This window comes from Branchiostoma floridae, chromosome 17 (assembly GCF_000003815.2).
Source record: "Branchiostoma floridae strain S238N-H82 chromosome 17, Bfl_VNyyK, whole genome shotgun sequence".
NCBI lineage: Eukaryota > Metazoa > Chordata > Leptocardii > Amphioxiformes > Branchiostomatidae > Branchiostoma > Branchiostoma floridae.
In genome coordinates this window covers 18,497,132-18,510,327 of record NC_049995.1, presented here as the reverse complement: position 1 = coordinate 18,510,327, position 13,196 = coordinate 18,497,132, and positions in this window count along the sequence as shown.

The following is a 13,196-nucleotide window of genomic DNA, read 5'->3' as shown; positions in this document are numbered from 1 at the left end:
GCAAACGACCCTAAGAAGACGACAACTTCCCCGCCTGACCCGCAGATGGCGGCTCTACTCAGGCGGCGGGAGGAGTTACACCGGGCACTGGAGTTAAAGAAACTACAAGAAGAGGTCAAAGCTCTGGAACTAGAGTTAGCAGGAGACCAGCCTGCGAAACGAGCCGTCGACAAGACGAAGATCAATGGAGAAGATCCCGTCGACACGAAGAAGAACAATGGAGAAGATCCCGTCGACAAGAAGAAGAACAATGCGGGAGATTCCGTAAACAAGACCACCATCGACGCCACATCTGTTCGCGTCACGCAGGAGGTGCAGACCGATCATGGTGAGAAAGAAACAGCGGTGGGCCCCCTGGGAGCGGCGGACCTAACCCTGGACCAGCTGAGAGCCAACACGACGCTGCAACAAGCCGTTCAACTCAAGTGGCACGAAACCCTAGGACAGAAGACGAAGACTGAAGCAGGTAAGACTACTAAGAAAATACTGTCTCCTGAGACCTTCGTTTACAATCTCGACTCGGCGGAGCCTAAAAAGTATGATGATCTCAGCATGGATGAGTTCTGGGCGGGATACATGGGGCTGCTCCAGAGCCCCGGACTGCCTGACTGGGAGCTGAGAGGACGTCTCACCTTGCTACAGTGCGTCGCCCTCAAACTGCCACGTTACAAGTGGCACATCATCAGCTCCTTCCACGCGGCCGCGGCAAAGAAGGCTCTAGAAAAGTCGGGCGAGTGGTCCACAGACTGGGCCAACCTCAAGGAGATTTACTTCGACGGGGACGCCGCCAAACTAAAGCCAACCTGTGAGCTCAGCAGTGGAGGTAACACCAGCGCCAGCAAGTCGAAGAGACCACGATTCTGCTACAAATACGCCAAGAACGAATGTTCCAACAAGTCCTGCCAGTACGACCACGTCTGCCAGTTCTGCTGGGAGAAAACGGCGAGCAAGTACAAACATTCCGAGGCGGACTGCCAGCGGAAAAAGAACTCAAAGTCTGCCGGTGCCGACAACGCTTCCACCTCCGCCTGACTACTCTCCGGTCATCGAACTGTAAGTACTGTTGACGTTTCTGCCGTGGGTGAAAACACAGACACCGGCTTTACGGACTCAGACACTGCTCGCTCTTGTTGTACCCATGAATCGGACAATGATCGTACAGATTGTTTTTTTGATGTATCTACTTCTAGTGCTTCGACGCACGCATGTAACATGGAAAGGAATGCTTCGGCTTTAGACAGCCACGACATTGATGTATTTAACTTTAACACATTTATTGTAGATGATTTTACAAATAATCCTTCTCCGTAACAACATCAGATACAAATCATGTCACCTTCTTGCTACAGGATCACAAATACCACAAACTAGCCTGAGTCGTGTACTGGCTGACTTGACTGAACCACAGACTTTGTCCCCATTTCCACCACCCAAACATCGATCAGAGTTCTGCCCGAAGGTCAGTCATCGACTCCGGAGTGTTTGTTCTGTCCAACAATCATTAACACGTCACGCGGACGTGCCGAGGGGCGGGGCAGAGATCAGGACACTGATAGGTCTTTATGCAAATAACATACTATTACTAATATGTTCATAGAACATAGATTATTGAAACTGAAGGTGTAAAACTACTGTTTCACACACCCAGTCATCTAATTCTGCAAACATAGAAGGCATATATATGAGCTAAAGGTATCTCGGTAAACCAGTAAACCAATATATGTGGCTATGATACTATCACCGACGCTAGGTTTAAGTTTCTTTAAACATTAACCTTTAGCAAGACTCCTTTTTAAGTACCAAAGTTAACATCTGTGGAGTAAGCACCGTTGAATCTTCGCTAAGCTTTAATTGTACTCGTGATTTAATTGTTTACACCTCCCAGTGCTTGGCCCTCCCCGTGACGTCAGCTCAGACTACTCCGGAGAGTTTGTTCTGTCCATCAATCATTAACGCGTCACGCGGTCGTGCCGAGGGGCGGGGCAGAGATTAGAACACTGATAGGTCCTTGCCACAATGAGACACTTACATGATCATTATCCTGTTAACATTATCATGATTAAGATATCTAAAGTGCAACTGTGAATACTATAAAATTGTAATTCAAATTATCCTCCCCACCTACCCACTCAACGTATCCTAGAAGTCATGCGGTCACTTTGTGTCAGCTTCACCATCAGGCTTAGTAAATAAACGAATTCCTTTCAATGTCTCCGAATTCCTTTCATCCAAACTTTCACGACATGAAAAGGAACGAAAGTCTCAAAATAAAGGAAAAATATTCTCAGGTCGTTGACCTAAAATGGCCGCCTGGCTGAAGTGCCACGTCAAACATTTCTCACCTGTAGTGAAGCAGGTTTACAAACTCACCTGTGTGGGGTGACGGTAAGACAGACTCCTTAAGACGTAACCGGTGTCAGTATGATTCTTCAAGACAAACGTTCTCAGATGTCTCCTGTCTTGGGTCCGATATACAAATAAACGTGGCAGGTGGGAAACCAACTCTGTACCTGTTAGACTTTGATCCTGACCGCTGGGTAATGACGGGATGGCAGCTGTAGCTACGCACCTTGCGGATACTACTGGTACTACAGGAATAAGCGTATCCGGCCTGTTGACTGAAATACGAGTGGACGTGGCAGATTTGTAGCGAAATCTGTATCCGCTGGACTTTGGTCCCGACCGCTGGAGTCTGATTGCATAGCGCGGTTTGACCCGCTCGTGACGAAAATAGGTCGGGATACAATAAGCTAGCGTTTCCATTAATACTGAATGGGTGTCGCCGTACATATGTGACTTGTAAAACAGGTGAATTATATTCTATTGAAAAGCTAATCCCTGTAGTACAAGTTGCATCTCGACATATACTAGCTAGGGGCCTAAATGTTTCTTCCCAACATCTGCTTGGAAATTAAATGCCGGCACTGTGTTTATAACAGATCAAACATTCAGACAATTTGTTCGTTAAACTTTGTCGTCACAAGGATGTTCTACAATGTTACGACAAGGCCGCTTTGTTCCCACACGAATTAGATAAGACAGTTGATATGTACGTACCTTCTTTTAAGCACCTCGTTGGTCCTTATCTGAAGCCCAGTCTGAGATGGTATTGCAGAATCTCGTTGTTTATTTCTATAGAACATTCAGTTCATTCAGTTTAATAGCATTCAGTTTCATCATGTACCGCTAGGAGTCCTTGTGAGATATTCTATGTCTGTTTATGCTTTTCATTTAGCCGCTTCTTTTTGCAGTGTGTCACACAGGGACCGAAATCATGGTTGGTACTCAGTTTCATAAGTAAGACCACAAAGAACTATGATCATTTTATGCTAAGATTGCATAACTTTTATTGGTGTAAAACTGAATTTGACATCGTTAAGTTTTCAATTCGATTCCCACGAAATTCAACCATTGATACCAAAGACGTGTTAATGTGTGATCTTTAGAGATGGTGCAGAGACTTATATGTTGTATCTAATTGTTCAGCTGATAATACATGGTGGTGTTACCGGTAAAACATATCACGTATCCTGTTCCATTATCGACAAGCTGCTGTTTGGATACACGTTATCATCGGCTAAGTCATGACGTCACCACAGTCTGTGACGAAGCTGCCATCTTCCTAATCTTCAATCCGTCTTTTTAATGTTTAAGGAATCCATGGCGATGGGTATGGAACGCTATTTACAAATCATTAATTAATCAATCCTTTTTCTGTTAGTATCTACGTCTGCTGCTGCTAAATCTGTAACCAACTCGACATGTCAAGACGGGTTCCAGACAATTATCATTTAAAGATTAACCAACTGTTGCATGGATGTTAAATAAACATTAAAATGCATTAAACATTGAATTATATTAAAATGTATTATGAGCTTGGAAGTACATTAAAAAATTAAGCACAAATGCATAAACCAAGGTACACTTATGAATATAAATCAACATTTAGAGTTTAACGTATGGCTCCTACTATTAGTTAGACGTCCTCAACATTTCTTTGTGTATTTTTTTTTTTTTTTTTTTATTTATTCACATATATTTTGCGAGTATGAGGCGGAAAGCACAAATTGCTTATATTAAGCCTTCTACTCAAGAAACATACGCATAAAACAAGAATAGTAAACGACATTACATACATAAGTACAAAATGGATAACAGAAAAATAAATTTAAACAAGACAAGTTGGTGCTTAATCAATTAGAAGAACCTGCCTGTACAATGGATATAGGTAATGACAAGATCAAAAATGTTACAGTTCTGTTGATGTGAGAGAGATGTTGATCCTGATAACAGTAAAGTACATAAAGTAGTGTCGTTGAGGTGCTTTAGGTCTACTATAATATTTGAGACAGCCGATAACAAAGAACTTCTTTGGCTAGTATAGAGTGTGCAGTGTAGTAGATAATGTTCGGTTGTTTCACAATGATAGCCGCATTTACATGTAGGATAATCAATACAATGGTGTTGAAATAGATGGTAGTTTAACTGACTGAAGTTTAGACGGAGCCTTGTAAGATGAACTGCGGAACGACCTTGGCCGTAAGAGAAATGGGAGTATTTTGTCGGCTTGTTGAATAGTGAGTCAAGCTCTTTTTTGAAAGTGTTGATCGAAAGGACGGCTTTAGCATTCGTAGGCAGTTCATTCCACAAGTGAACAGTTGAAGGTAGGAAGGATCTTTTATACTTTTCAGTTTTACAGGCGATGGAAGTAAGGTTTTGGTTTGCGCGAAGGTTGTAAGGGACCGTATCACAGATACGTGGAGGGATAATATTATGTAAGTACAGTGGTGCGAGACCATTCATAATTTTCCAAAACTGAATCAACTGGTGCTTTTTCCTTCTGTCCGCTAGTGTGTCCCATGCAACCTCGGCTAACAAGCTCTCATGTTTAGTGCCTCTCATGGCTCCGGTACAAACTCGTGCCGCGGCCATCTGGACAGACTCAAGAAGATCACAATCTTTGCCGAGAAGGCCACACCAAACAATGTCAGCATATTCAAGTAATGGACGAATCATAGTGACATACAGAGTTTCTAATGTTCCCCGAGGAACAAAATATGATATCCTCTTCAGAAGATTGATTCGCTGGCCAGAATGTGGATGAGCGCACGGCATTCATAGACCACCTGCAGCGGGCGGTAGATACCATTGTGGACAATGGGCCTTCTCAGCAAAATGCAATAGTCTTACTTGGTGATTTCAATGGTAATTCAGATAATGCAGCTGGTATGATAAACAGATTTGTGTCTGACAATAATTTTTCTCAGTTAATAACGGAACCTACTCGTAGTACCGACACTTCAGCATCTGTGCTTGATCTGATTATTACTGACTCACCAGGTATATTTGTGGACTATGGTATTCTTCCTCCCCTTGCTAATTGTGACCATGCTGTTACTTATGGAACAATGTCTGTTAAGGTCCCTAAAGTCAACGCTTATAAACGAACAATGTATGACTTTACGAACGTCGATTATGAAGAACTTAATTCTAAGATTCTTGAAGTAGACTGGAATTCCGTGATATCGGATCACATTCCAGACGTGAATGCCTCAGCTGAGGCTTTTATGTCGACTCTCACAGATGTCATAAAGACGGTTATTCCAAGTAAAGTAGTCACTATCCGCCCTAGAGATAAGCCCTGGATGACATGTGAGATCAGGCGCTTACTCAGGAGAAAGAGGCGGCTCTACGGACGGTACAAAAAAACAAATAACTCTAGTTTATTTTGTGCATTTAAACGAGTTAGAAATAATTGTATAGATTTAATTAGAAAAGCGAAGAGAAATCATCGGCATAGCCTCTGTCTTGACCTTGCCAATCTAACTTCTAACCCCAAGAAATGGTGGTCAGTTTCCAAGGAAATCTTTCTTGGCAAGGCGGACCGGGTTCTGCCCTCTTTACTTGAGAATGGAAATGTTATGACAGACGACAAGGCCAAGGCCGATATTCTTAACAACTACTTTGCATCTCAAACGTACCTGAATACCGATGGCGCCTCTTTCCCAAACTTTGTACCCAGAACAGAACTAGCTCTCAATTCAATTAATTGTTGCCCCGCAAATGTCTACAGTGTACTGTCAAACCTCAATATAAACAAGGCCACAGGGCCTGATGGACTAAGTAATAGGCTTCTGAAGTGTATAGCACCTTCAATAGCACAACCACTGTCGCATTTGTTTAATGTTTCATTAGAATACGGCTGTTTTCCGTCAATTTGGAAATTTTCAAATGTTGTCCCTGTGTATAAAAAAGGTGATAAGCAGGCCAAAGAAAACTATAGGCCTATTTCACTCCTGTGCTGTGTGTCCAAAGTGTTTGAACGGATAGTTTATGCCCCATTATCTGCGTACTTACATGGCAACAACCTGCTAACCGATCGAAATTCTGGATTTACCCCCGGAGACTCAACAGTTAATTCATTGACACACCTTGTTCATAAGCTACACAAAGCAGTAGACCAAGGTTTTGAAGTACGCACCGTTTTCTTGGACATATCAAAAGCTTTTGATAAGGTATGGCACGATGGTCTCCTTTTCAAATTAAGCCAACTACTGATATCTGGTTCACTTCTTCAATGGATACAATCTTATCTCACAAATCGGAAGCAGAGAGTTGTCATTAATGGGGCATGTTCCGACTGGCTACCGATTGACGCAGGTGTCCCACAGGGGTCGCTTTTGGGCCCACTCCTTTTCCTAGTTTTTATTAACGATTTAGTGGACAACTTGCAAACTGATGCCAATCTTTTTGCTGATGACACGTCTCTTGTAGAAGTAGTTTTGGATCCGCTCGTCTCAGCAAATAGATTGAACCATGATCTTAGAATGGTGGGTGAATGGTCGGACCAGTGGCTGGTAACTTTTAATCCCCTTAAAACTGAACTGATGACATTCTCCATGAAAAGGGTCAAAGTCTATCACCAAGAATTAGTGTTTAAAGGAGTTGTGCTTAAGGAAGTTGACTCTCACAAGCATTTGGGCTTAAACTTGAAACGTGACTTGTCCTGGTCATATCACGTGTCTACATTGATTACCAAGGCAATGAAGCGAATCAATCTTCTTTGTGTATTTACCTATATTTGTACAATGTAAGGGTTATCTTCTCCTAGAATGTATTTAAATTGAATTTACCTGAAGGATGGAATATACCAAATTCTTTTCAACAAGCGGAAAGAAAGCTTTGAGTGGTTTGAGCGGCTTTGAGCGTTTATCGTCAGATTGTGAACAATCCATGATCAAAATGACGTTGATCAAAAATCTAATTTGGGCGGAATGGAAAAAAACAACTCTCGTCCAGGGAATGTTATAATTCGTTCTAAACGTTATGAAGATGGATTTGAATTTTTCGACATGTTCTCTGATCTGTTCAGGACAACTGAGGGCTGAAATGTTCAAAACACGTGACCTTCCGTCTGTCTATTGGAAGCCTGTAGCGTCCCCATCCACCCGTTCGCATAGTAGGCAAAAGGACTGGTTTAAAAATGGAAAGTTCATTCATTTGTGTTGAAACAAAATAAAAGCCTTCTCCTAAGTGCTGCTTGACTAATAGCTGGGATAGACAGTCACAGTATCGGTCCAAAAACTAACAACCAGCTGCCCTTCCGGTCCCACAGCCAGGCATTCCGGCCGAAACCCAGTAGGGAAGGTCCGGACAAACTCGCCGTGACGTGTGAAGATCTGAACCCTCTCGTTCCCATAGTCCGCCACGAGGATGTTCCCCGAGCTGTCTGTACAGATGCCGTGGGGATCACTCAGCTGACCTTCACCCCTTCCCCAACCTCCAAACTGGAACAGGAACTTCCCGGACTCGTCATACACGTAGACACAGTGACTGTCCCAGTCCGACACAAGAATGTTCCCTTCCCCGTCCACAGTGATGCATCGTGGGAGTGGATACCCGACTGTCCGCACCAGGGAGCCGTCCGGACGGAACACATGAACTGCACCTTGGGCTGCATCAGTCACCAGGATGTTGTTAGTGCGCATGTCCACTGCTATACCACGGTAATAAGAGCTATTCTCCAGGTCAAACCCCGCCATGACGGTCCCGTCCGTGCTGTACTGTACAACATGATCGGCTGTCTCTCCCCGCCCCACTACCCACAGCGTGCCGTTACCGTCCATACAAACATCAAATGGCTCCATGTCCTTATCCTCTGTACCCGGTGCAACTGTTCGGAAGTGGCGCAGGTAAACCCCCTTCGTGCTGTGGACTTGGACTCGCCTGTTGCTGTAATCAGCCACAAATATCTCGTTGCTAGGCGACACCACAATGCCATATGGGGTCAAAAACTTTCCAGGTTTCGATCCTTTCCCACCAAAAGTGATCACATCCTGTTCCAACTTCCCAGTAGAGCGAGATGCCGCTCCTTCTGTCACCGCTGTGTGTCGCTCTTGCTCGGGTGCTTCTGTACCGAGGATCTCCACTCTTCCATCGCTCTCACTGCCAGAGTCTTGCATTGCAACTGTTTTGTCTTCTTCCTTTGCAGTCGAGTCTTCTCCAGCCTTGTCGCCCAAATCTTCAGGTCTCCCTGTGCTACCTAGAGGACCCGCTAGGTGGGTCTGTGACTCTACATCTGCCTTCTCGACCTGTACTGGCCAGCCTCCAGGCGGCTTCTCTCCCCTGTACTCCTGTGGCCAGCCTCCAGGCGGTTTCTCTCCCCTGTACTCCTGTGGCCAGCCTCCAGGCGGTTTCTCTCCCCTGTACTCCTGTGGCCAGCCTCTAGGCGGCTTCTCTCCCCTGTACTCCTGTGACCAGCCTCCAGGCGGCTTCTCTCCCCTGTACTCCGTCACGTGGGATGCCACCTGCTTGGCCGCTTTCTCTGCGAATTCTTGAGCCTGCTGCAGTTTTTCTTCAAGAACTGCGATCGTCTCAAGAGCCTCCTTAAGTCTGTTCTCTGTGATGTTGAGCTTGGAGCGCAAAGTCATGATCGTGTTGGAATCCACCTCTGCCTTCTGACGGAGCGTGTTGGAATCCACCTCTGCCTTCTGACGGAGCGTGTTGGAATCCGCCTCTGCGTTCCTGAGGTTCTGGATGGCCTGCCTCATCTGGTGTTCTCTGAGCCGGTCTTTCTGCGCCAGAGCCCGGACCAGGCTGTAGGAGAAGCCCTGGTACTCCAGACTCGCGGCTGCCTGCAGATGGAGCGGCAGGGCGTCCGAGAACAGGTTCAGGGCAGACAGGCGGGTCCAGCTCTGGGGCGCCCTCTGGTGTCTGGTCCGGGTACTGCATCCCACCTCGATGTCATCAACAGGAAGTTGTCTCTTGAAATCTGAAACACATTAATGAAAGATATTTGACATCATGAAACATAGGGTTAAATATTGCATCATGTACACGACCTGCTTGTCCCAGTACATTAGAAATAATGATATCTATTTACATGTCTACCATGCAACTACGAGCAGTTCAGTCATAGATGCTCGGAAAATACTGGAACAAAATCGACTGCTAATTTTTCACAAGGAAACATTCGTTCTTATGATATTTGATGGCGAGAATGCAAGAGAAAATTGAAACTTACATTAAAATTCATTTTCTTTGATGGACCTGCAAATGTCTTGAATTGCCAAAGAAAGTACCAAAAGAAGTCGACTCACCGTACAGCGGCGCCTCCTGTTGGACTTTGATGGGAACTTCAGCGTCGATCTGCAGTGATTTGATGCCCATGTAGACAAGTCTCGGGTCGGAGTGATCCGCCATGTGCCTCAGCACCGCCGTGTTCTCCCGCGGGATGGAGAAGTGCACCAGGATGCTCTTGTGCTTCTTGTACCCTCTGAACTTGACCTGTGACCTCCTGGTGTTACAGGCGGATGCTATGTTCTGTCTGTGACGATCTACCGTCTCCTGGGTCATGCTGCTGTGGCCGTGCACGACTGTGTAGATGTTGGACGTTGTAGGTTCTGGGGAATATCAAGATATTTTCACAAGGTTAAGTTTCAAGTATTGCAGACTAGGGATAGAAGACTTGTGAAAAGAATCATCATTAGTATGTTTTCATTGTCCCTTCTTCGGTCTTAAATACTAATTTGAATAAAACAGAAAAATACATAGAACCGGAAACTCTATACAGCCCGATTTAAAGAATTTTGTGCCTAGCAGTTACTTGAGATATGTTATACTAGGTTTGAGTAAACAATGATACTTAATTTTTGCTTACCTTCTGCCCTTGCTTCTTCTTGACTTGGTCCCGGTTGAGGCTCGGGATTATCTGGCTGGGGCTCGGGTATTTCCGGCTGGAGTTCGGGATTTTCCGGAACCGCTCGGTCAGGTTGTTGGGCTGGCCGCAGAACGTCCCGAGCCAAATCACGTCGTCCGATCATTTCCAAAACCTCCTCAATAAAGTCCAGGTTCTCTTGGTTGATCTTTCCTATTTCTTTCAGTTTTATAAAAATGTCAACTGCTCGTTTTAGACCTTTTATCATGCATTTCGGAATCACGTGCGCGCAGTATATTTTCAAATCATCCGTTTCCTTTTTGGTGAGGGAATCAGATATGTGAATGAGAGGCCGCACGAACTCAAAATGTCGTCTGTCTTCATCTGTGAACCCTTCAATTTCCCTCGCCGGGCCTGCCATCCTGAAAAATGACCCAATAGCAAATTAGAAATATCTACAGGGTGATACGGCATTGTTTATTACAGGTTTGCGATAGCAAAATTAGTTCACATCTCCCCGCATTGACGACTTCCGACATCTTGTGAACTTGCCCAACCCCCTCCCCCACCTCCCCCCTCCTCATGACCATCTTGATTCCGGTCAATCGATCATCCTGAGGGTGTACTGCCTTCATGAACCACTAGTCGGCGCTTCAGTGCTGCCTCTCATAATCTGCAGGCTCATAGACTTAGATTTCTGCCAGATAGTGCCAAAAGGTCACTGTAACACTTTATTGAAGATAATTTTAGAAATACACTTCTATGACTAGTACCACAAATCCTTTTTACGCAGGAACATGTTTTTATGTACAAATCATGTCGCCCTTTTGCGACCGGATCACAAAGAACACAAAGTAGCCCGAATCGTGTACTGGCTGATATGTTTGAACCACAGACTTTGTCCCCATGTCCACCATCTGAAAATCGATCAGAGTTCGGCCAGAAGGTCAGCTCACCGACTCCGGAGATTTTGTTCTGTCCAACAATCATTAACACGTCACACGGACGTGCCGAGGGGCGGGCCAGAGATCAGGACACTGATAGGTGCTGGCCACAAATAACATACTTGTAATGTTCATCGCACATAGATTATCTAAACTGCAGGTGTAAGAATACTGATCCCACTGGTAGTTTTACACGCCCACTTATCTATCTCTTTAAACATATAAGGCATATATATGTGGTTATCATAATCTCACCGACGCCGGTGTAAATTTGTTTTAAAATAATTGATCATTAAAAGAAATTTTTAAGTACCAATATTAACACCGTTGAATCCACTCTAAGCCTAATTTAGACTCGTGATTTAATTGTTTACATCTCCCGGTGCTTGGTCCTCACCGTGACGTCATCTCAGACCACTTCCGAGAGTTTGTTCTGTCCAACAATCATTAACACGTCACGCGGACGTGCCGAGGGGCGGGGCAGAGATCAGGACACTGATAGGTGCTGGCCACAATGAGATACTTAAATGATCATTATCCTATTAACATCATCATGATTAAAATATCCAAAGTGCAACTGTGAATACCATTAAATTGTAATTCAAAACTATCCTACCGCCTACCCATTCAAAGTAGCTTAGAAGACTTTTATGTGGTCGCTTTGTGTCAGATTCACAATCAGGCTTTGTAAATAAAGGAATCCATTAAAATTTCTCTGAATTCCTTTTATCAAAACTTTCACCACATAAAATGGAACGAAAGTCTCAAAATAAAGGAAATGTATTCTCAGGTCGTTGACCTAAAATGGCCGCCTAGCTGAAGTGCCACGTCAAACGTTTCTCACCTGTAGTGAAGCAGGTTTAAAAACTCACCTGTGTGACGTGACAGTAAGACAAACTCCTTAAGACGTAACCAGTGTTGGTCTGATTCCTCAAGACAAAATTTCTTAGATGTCTCCTGTCTGGTGACTGATATACCAGTAAACGTGGCAGGTGGAAACCAACTAGGTACCCGTTAGACTTTGATCATGGCCACTGGGTAATGTCGGGATGGCAGCTGCAGCTACGCACCTAGCGGATACTGCCGGTACTACATGAATAAGTCTCTCCGGTATGTTGACTGAAATACGAGTAAACATGGCAGGTTTGTAGCGAACTCTGTATCCGCTGGACTTTGATGCCGACCGCTGGAGTCTGATTGCATAGCGAGGTTTGATCCGCTAGTGACAAAACAGTTCGGGATACAATAAGCTAGCGTTTCCATTAATTCTAAATGGGCGTCGCCGTACATATGTGATTTGTAAAAGAGGTGAATTATATTCTATTGAAAAGCTAATCCCTGTAGTACAAGTTGCATCTCGACATATACTAGGGGCCCAAATGTTTCTTTCCAACATCTGCTTCGAGATTAAATGGCGGCACTATGTTTATAACACAACCAACATTCTGACAAATTGTTCGTTAAACTTTCTCGTTACAAGGATGTTCTACAATGTTACGACAAGGCCGATTTGTTCCCACACGAATTAGATAAGGCAGTTGATATATACCTTCTTTTAAGAACCTCGTTGGTCCTTATTTGAAGCCCAGTCCGCGATGGTATTGCAGAATCTCGTTGTTTATTTCTATAGAACATTCAGTTCATTCAGTTTAATAGCATTCAGTTTCATCATTTACCGCTAGAAGTCCTTGTGAGATATTTTACGTCTATCAATGCTTTTCTTTGGTAACGCCTTTTTGTCGGGTGTTATGTGTAACGGGTCCGAAATCATGGTTGGTTCTCATTATCATAAGTAAGACCACAAAGAACTACTAGTATGATCATTTCATGCAAAGAAAGCATACCTTTTATTCGTTGAAAACTGAATACAGCAACGTAAAGTATACATTTCAATTCAATTCCCAAGAAATTCAACCGCTGATACCAAAGACGTGTTAATGTGCGATCTTTAGGCATGGTGCAGAGACATTTATGTTGTATCTAATTGTTTACCCGATGATAAATGGTGATGTTACAGGTAAAAAAAAAATTATCACATCGTATACCATCATCGGTACACTGCAGGTTGGATAGTCGTTATCATCGCCCAAACTGAA